The 6860-nt window shown below is 39.9% G+C and overlaps 1 pseudogene; it reads left to right on the forward strand.

The window, feature by feature from the left end:
• The first annotated feature begins 703 nt into the window (after positions 1–703).
• On the forward strand, positions 704–6638 carry LOC131904762 (triosephosphate isomerase-like; annotated as a pseudogene).
• The last annotated feature ends 222 nt before the right edge of the window (positions 6639–6860 follow it).

Genomic DNA, 6860 nt, shown 5'->3' on the forward strand with positions numbered 1-6860 from the left:
GGATGAAGGATAATTTACAGAAGTATGGATGATTCCCAAAACAGTATCATCATTGAAAAGGAACCTCCAGTAATGGTTGATAGTTAAGAAGATGTAACATAAAATTCCAACTTCAATTAATCTACTACCCCTTATATACTCTTGTACCCATCAACAGTAAATGCTGTTCAGGAAAGTATGGTGAAATGCCAGGTGAGGTCCTTCTAATATGGAGTATAAATCACCTCATCACCATCACTACTGATAGATATAACTCACTCATTTCATTTTCATAACTAATGTTATGAGTCAAAGTAACCTCTGCTTCATGATGGCTAATTGTCATGTCAGGCCCCAAGGAAACCATATTACTCCAAAACTTTCATTTACTTATAAGTTTTCCCTTCTTATTTTTACACGGATCCCTGCAACTATTTTGAGAAGTCTCTGGAGGTATTCCACTCTCAGTTTCCCAATGGTCATGAAGGAATGTTGCACTCTGGGAATGTATACGTATGTGAACACTGCAGATGTCCCTTCTTGTCATCATTAGCACTGGCTCCTGCCTTTAGGCTACAGTCTTGCACCTACTCCATGTGCTGTCTTTCACTGCAAGCAGGGCAGAATCCCATTTTCATAAGAGCTACTATTAATAAGTCATGTCACTTTGGAAGCAGCTGGAAAGGAACATGCTGAAATAATGAGATTTGCATATATGAAAGTAATGGTCAACAATGAAATTAGAGATTTCTGGATAAAGTCAGATCCTAAGGAAATGGATCAGCAGAGACAAAGTAAGAGAGTTAGTGATAACTTAGAGTGTGCCTCAGAATAGAAGAGAACTTTGGAGATAGAGAAAGCAGCTCATCATTGCAGGAGGTTAGTTGTAGCTAGAGCTTTTTTTTTTTTTTGGTCCCACCTGGCCCAAAATAGGGACAGATCTCTCTCATCCACCAGTTTCACAACCACTCAGACCCAACTAAGAAAACACACAGAGATTTATATTATTTATAAACTGTATGGCTGTGGCAGGCTTTTTGTTAACTGTTTTTATATCTTTAGTTAACCCATTTCTATTAATCTGTAAGTTGTCATGTAGCTCGTGGGTTACCAGTATCTTAACATCTGTTTCTTATCATGGCAGCTGGCAGCATCTCTCTGCCTCAGGCTTCCACTTTTCAGAATTCTCCTCTTTCCTTGTCCCGCCTATAATTCCTGCCTGGCTATTGGCCAATCAGCTTTATTTATCAATCAATCATCCACAGCACTATTTCTTTCTTTCTTTTTTTTTTAAAGGAAGGTTTTAACTTTTACATAGTACAATTACATACAACAAAACAGTGACCAAGCAAGAATTACAGTTTTAATATCTAGTCTATTTGTATTTGGCAAAATTAAAGAAAATAGTCTATCTATCTTATATTTTTGAGCTTAAGGTTTTATATCTAATTTTTTAAAATCATAACTAAGGAAAATTATAACTATCTAGTCTTTAACTACATCAAAGGACCCAGAAGGATATACTATTATCTGAGAAATGGAAGAAGGACACAAGTAACTTTTGGGAGTCTTGCAACAGTAGACAGGAACAGCTGGCAGCCTGGACAGTCATCTAAAGTTTCTCTGTAAAGCTGGGACATCGTCTTTAGCCACAGGGCTAGAGTTTCTTAGTTACTTTTTTTGTGTCCTGTAGAATGTTTGGCAGTTTCCTCTGAGAAGCAGGAACCTGAAAGACCATTTTGTCAAGCAAAGTTTAGTGGTCACCTTTTTATGGGTCCTGTATGTCCAGTCGATCAAGCAGTCCAGGCAAGAATAGTTTCTTGCCCAAATGGCTAGTGTCTTCGATGCCCATCCTCCTCTCTGAAGTAAATTGGTGCTGCCAGGAGCAGACATGTCTCACTATCCAGAAAGTCTAAATTTTTAAAAAGATTTTAAATTCTGTATTTTGTAGGTCTTTGAAGTGTTTGAAGATTACCTGTCTATCTGAAATATATCTTTGTATATCTAGAAAACTTAACTAACATGTTACAAGTTTGACTATCATAGAAGACTAATTATCAATCTGTATTTTTAATTATCTATGTTAATCTAAATGAGTTACATAAACATAACACCTTAAATGATAATAGAAATATATATATATACAGTATAACAAAATTAAGTTTAAACTTGTATCAATAGACTAAAATCTATAGCAATGTAAAACATTTTAAACAAGTTGCTCTTTAAAAGTAGATTCAATAATCTACCCTTTTATCCTATCTTATCTATATCAGTTAGTGTAGAACCAATAGTAGTATTAGGCTAGTACATAACTATCAGACTTGGAGGTCCATTGGCGATGGGCCCTTTCCTCCTAATCGGCAGCTTTTAAAGGCAAGTGTTGAATTTTAGGACCCTGATTATTAGTCAAAAGAATGGGATCTGTTGGCCTGGTGAGATGGCTCAAATGATAAAGGCTCTTGTTGCCAAGCTGACAACTGAGTTGGATTCCCACGGACCCACATTTTCAACTTGACATCTGACGTCCACACATGTGTCATGGCAGGGGTACTTTCCATGCCACCTCCTATTCATAGAAAACATGATTAATTTTTCGGTCCTTGGTCCACTTTATTTATGCAGAGCACAAACTATATGGCTTTAAAAAAACTGGAGACATTTAGAAAGAATATTAAAGACATGTAATTAAAGGAGACTATACCTCCACGAATGAAAGTGGTTCTGGTGTTTACCATAGAATAAGACTTATTAAGTAGTAAGGAGTTCTATTTTAATGTCTTCAAAGGTAAGAATGGAAGTTTACCAGTTTATCAAATAGTAAGTAACTCTCCTTGGTTGGAGAACAAGAGTGGAAGTTAATTTTTCTATTCTAAATATAGACTCAACTAGAGTTGTCTGGTTCATGTTGTATTAGTCTGCTGATTTCATCCTCAAGAGAATCAGAGCGTGAGGTTGACTGCATGGCTTCTTTCAGAGAATACTGTCTTATCACATTTCATCATACTTGGTTTCCAAAATTATGATCAAATTTGTCATTCACCTACCTCCATCTTTTGTTCTTAGACTACAGGTATACATCACCATGCTTGGCTACTGTGTTTGGTTTCTTAGTAGTAGAAAATATTCCTGTGTGATACTGCTTTTCCAACATTTGTGTATGGTACTAATAGAAAATTACTTTAAATTGTGGTACTCCCTTGAAATGTTCTCAAGTAGACATGTACACACATGTATACACACACATGATTATGTTTATAAATTCTCACTTGACTTACAATATAATTTTGTTCCAATAAAAACACTGAAATATGAAAACTTAACAACTTGAAAATAAACTTAGTTACTGTTCTGTTGCTGTGGAGAGACGCCATGACCAAGGCAGCTTATGGAAGAAAGCATTTAATTGGTGACTGTTACAGTTTCAGAGTATTAGTCTAGGATCATCATGGTGGGGAATGTGGGGACAGGCAGGCAGGCATGGCGCTGGAGCAGTAGGTGAGAGCTTACATCTGATTCATAAGTTGCAGGCAGATAGAGCAAGCCGGGACCTGGCTTGGGATTTTGAAATCTGAAAGCCCATCCCCTGTGACACACCTCCTCCAACAAGGCCACACCCTCTCTAACAAGCCCACACCTCCCAATCCTTTCCAAACAATCTATAACTTGGAAGAAAGCATTCAAATATATGAGCATAATGGGGCCATTCTCGTTCAAGCCACCTCATATACTTAATACACTTTCTACATGCTGTTGCTTAGCTTAGCCTACCTTTTACTTCCTTGTCCAGAACAACTGGTATTTCATTTCCTCAGATGGAGGCGATCATGCATATTCTTTTCCATAAAATGATTTTGTTCTTGTTCCTCCCTGTTTTCCTACTTCTGGAGCTAGCCTTTAAGGGCAGTGATGTCTATTTTGAAGAGGATGGGAAAACAAAACCAAAAAACTACAAGCTTGCACACCTAAAGCTGTGGGAAACATATTTTTAACTCATCTTTTTTAACATCTATGAAGCACAGTCACAAGTTTGCACTTTCTGCACTGATGCCATTTCTGTCTTCTCAACACATTAAAAAATATGACACAATAATTGAGATTCAACTTTAAGTTGCTTATTTCTGTAGCACCAAATTGTAGCACTGAAATGAAGCATTAGACATTTTCCCTCCCTCTTCCTCTTCTTCTAACTGTGAAATTTTGTTCCACTAGGCTCAAACCAATCTGTATCATTCATTAACAATTTATAAAGTTACAACTTTTGTTACATATGCTTCAGCAATAAAATACTAGCTAAGGATATTTTAGTATTTCCTTATTAATAAGGGTGAACAATCTACACGAGAACTATGACTTTATAAAAGAGTCACAATAATTATATGATAGTATTTGAAGCACAAAATGGTCTTTGTCTATTGCTCTCCTTTAGGCAGTTAAAATGAAGTCCAGAGACTTAAAAGCCCACTGTGAGTCAAATAGTAGATGTTATTCTCTGGTATTAAATACTATATGAGAATTAGCAAGGAGAATAAATTAATGATTGATGAATGGTGAGAAGTTAGTGACAAGGATGGCTTTATAGTTTTCGAAAACTCATGGAGAAAAGGTTAATGAATCCCAGTTTCAGCAAATTGACAGCAAAGTTATCCATCTGCTCACTGTCCTGGGGAGATAGCCATGGCCAGAGATTTTTGTCATAACTTTGCTGAAGCTTGTTGGCAACACTTAGGAATGAAACGCCCAGTTCCTCTGACTTCCATTCTTAAAACATTTTATTAAGCTACACTGGTTGTAATCTTCTCTTCTCTTTTCTTTTTTTTTTAAATTTTATTTTATTTTATTTTACAATATAATTTAATTCTACATATCAGCCACAGATTCCCTTGTTCTCCCTCCTCCGGCCACCTTCCCCTTCCCCCCAGCTCACCCCCCATTCCCAACTCCTCCAGGGCAAAGACTCCCCAGAGGATTGAGATCAACCTGGTAGACTCAGTCCAGGCAGGTCCAGTCCCCTCCTCCCAGGCTGAGCCAAGCATCCCTGCATAAGCCCCAGGTTTCAAACAGCCAACTCATGCAATGAGCACAGGACCTGGTCCCAGTGCCTGGATGCCTCCCAAACAGATCAAGCCAATCAACTGTCTCACCATTCAGAGGGCCTGATCCAGTTGGGGGCCCCTCAGCTATTGGTTCATAGTTTATGTGTTTCCATTCGTTTGGCTATTTGTCCCTGTGCTTTATCCAACCTTGGTCTCAACAATTCTCGCTCATATAAACCCTCCTCTTTCTCGCCAATTGGACTCCCGGGGCTTCACCCGGGGCCTAGCTGTGGATCTCTGCATCCAGTTCTCTCAGTCATTGGATGGGGTTTCTAGCACGACAATTAGGGTGTTTGGCCATCCTATCACCAGAGTAGGTCAGTTTGGGCTGTCTCTCGACTATTGCCAGCAGTCTGTTGTGGGGGTATCTTTGTGGATTTCTGTGGGCCTCTCTAGCACTTTGCTTCTTCCTATTCTCATGTGGTCTTCATTTACCATGGTCTCCTATTTCTTGTTCTCCCTCTCTGTTCTTGATTCAGCTGGGATCTCCCGCTCCCCCAAGCTCTCTTTCCCTCGACCCTCGCCCTTCATTACCCCCACTCATATCCAGGCTGTTCATGTAGATCTCATCCGTTTCTCTGTCATTGGGTAATCCTTGTGTCTTTCTTGGGGTCCTGTTTTCCAGACATTTAAGGAATTGCTCAACATCCCTAATTATCAGGGAAATGCAAATCAAAACAACTCTGAGATACCACCTTGCGTCTGTCAGAATGGCTAAGATCAAAAACACTGAAGACAGTGAAAAAAAGGGGGAAAAAAAAGAAAATAGAGTTTTGCAGCTTACATACTGACCTTCAGTGAGTCAGTCTCTGTGCAAAGGAGCCTTCCAGGAAGTTCTTCATGGGGGGCAAACTGGAAGATGAATGGAAGGAAGAAGTGCCTGAGAGAACTCATCTTCACTCTGAACATGGCCAAGGTGCCAGCAGACACCGAGGTGGTTTGTGCACTCCCACTGCCTACATTGACTTCTCCAAGCAGAAGCTAGATCCAAGATTGTTGTGGCTGTTCAGAACTGCTACCAAGTGATCAATGGGATCTTCAGTGGGGAGATCAGCCCTGGCATGACCAAAGACTAAGGAGCCAGGTGAGTAGTGTTAGGGCCCTCAGAGAGAAGGCATATCTTCAGGGAGTCAGAGGAATTGATTGGGCAGAAAGTGATGCATGCCCTAGCAGGGAGGCTTGGAGTGCTCACCTGCATTGGGGAGAAGTTAGATGAAAGGGAAACAGGTACCACTGAGAATGTTGTTTTCTAGCAAATCAAGGTCATTGCAGATATTGTGAAGGAGTAGAACAAAGTTGTCCTGGCCTATAAACCTGCACAGTCCATTGGTATTGGCAAGACTGCAACACTTCAACAGGACCAAGAAGTATGAGAAGCTCTGGGGATGACTGAAATCCAACATCTCTGATGTGGTGGCTCAAAGCACCCAAATCATTTACAAAGGTTCCATGACTGGAGCCACCTGCAAAGAGCGGGCAAGCCAGCCTGGTGTGGATGGCTTCCTTGTGGGTGGTACTTCTCTCAAGCTTGAATTTGTGGACATCATCAATGCGAAACAATAAGCACTATCCATCTCCCTTACCCTTCTGCTAAGCCAGGACTAGGTTGCCAAGAAGCTTAGTAACTACTCCCATCAGTCACATGCTGCTGATGTTGTGGTCTGTCCCATCTTGTGGCCTTCTGAACCTTTTATACCCCCTATAATGGTTGGGACTAGGTGTAGCATGAATCTTAGAAAGTCTTATTAATAAAATCAAACCCAGGGCCAGTTATTGGGGTCAATA

The sequence above is a fragment of the Peromyscus eremicus genome, chromosome 2 (assembly GCF_949786415.1).
Source record: "Peromyscus eremicus chromosome 2, PerEre_H2_v1, whole genome shotgun sequence".
Taxonomy (NCBI): Eukaryota; Metazoa; Chordata; class Mammalia; order Rodentia; family Cricetidae; genus Peromyscus; species Peromyscus eremicus.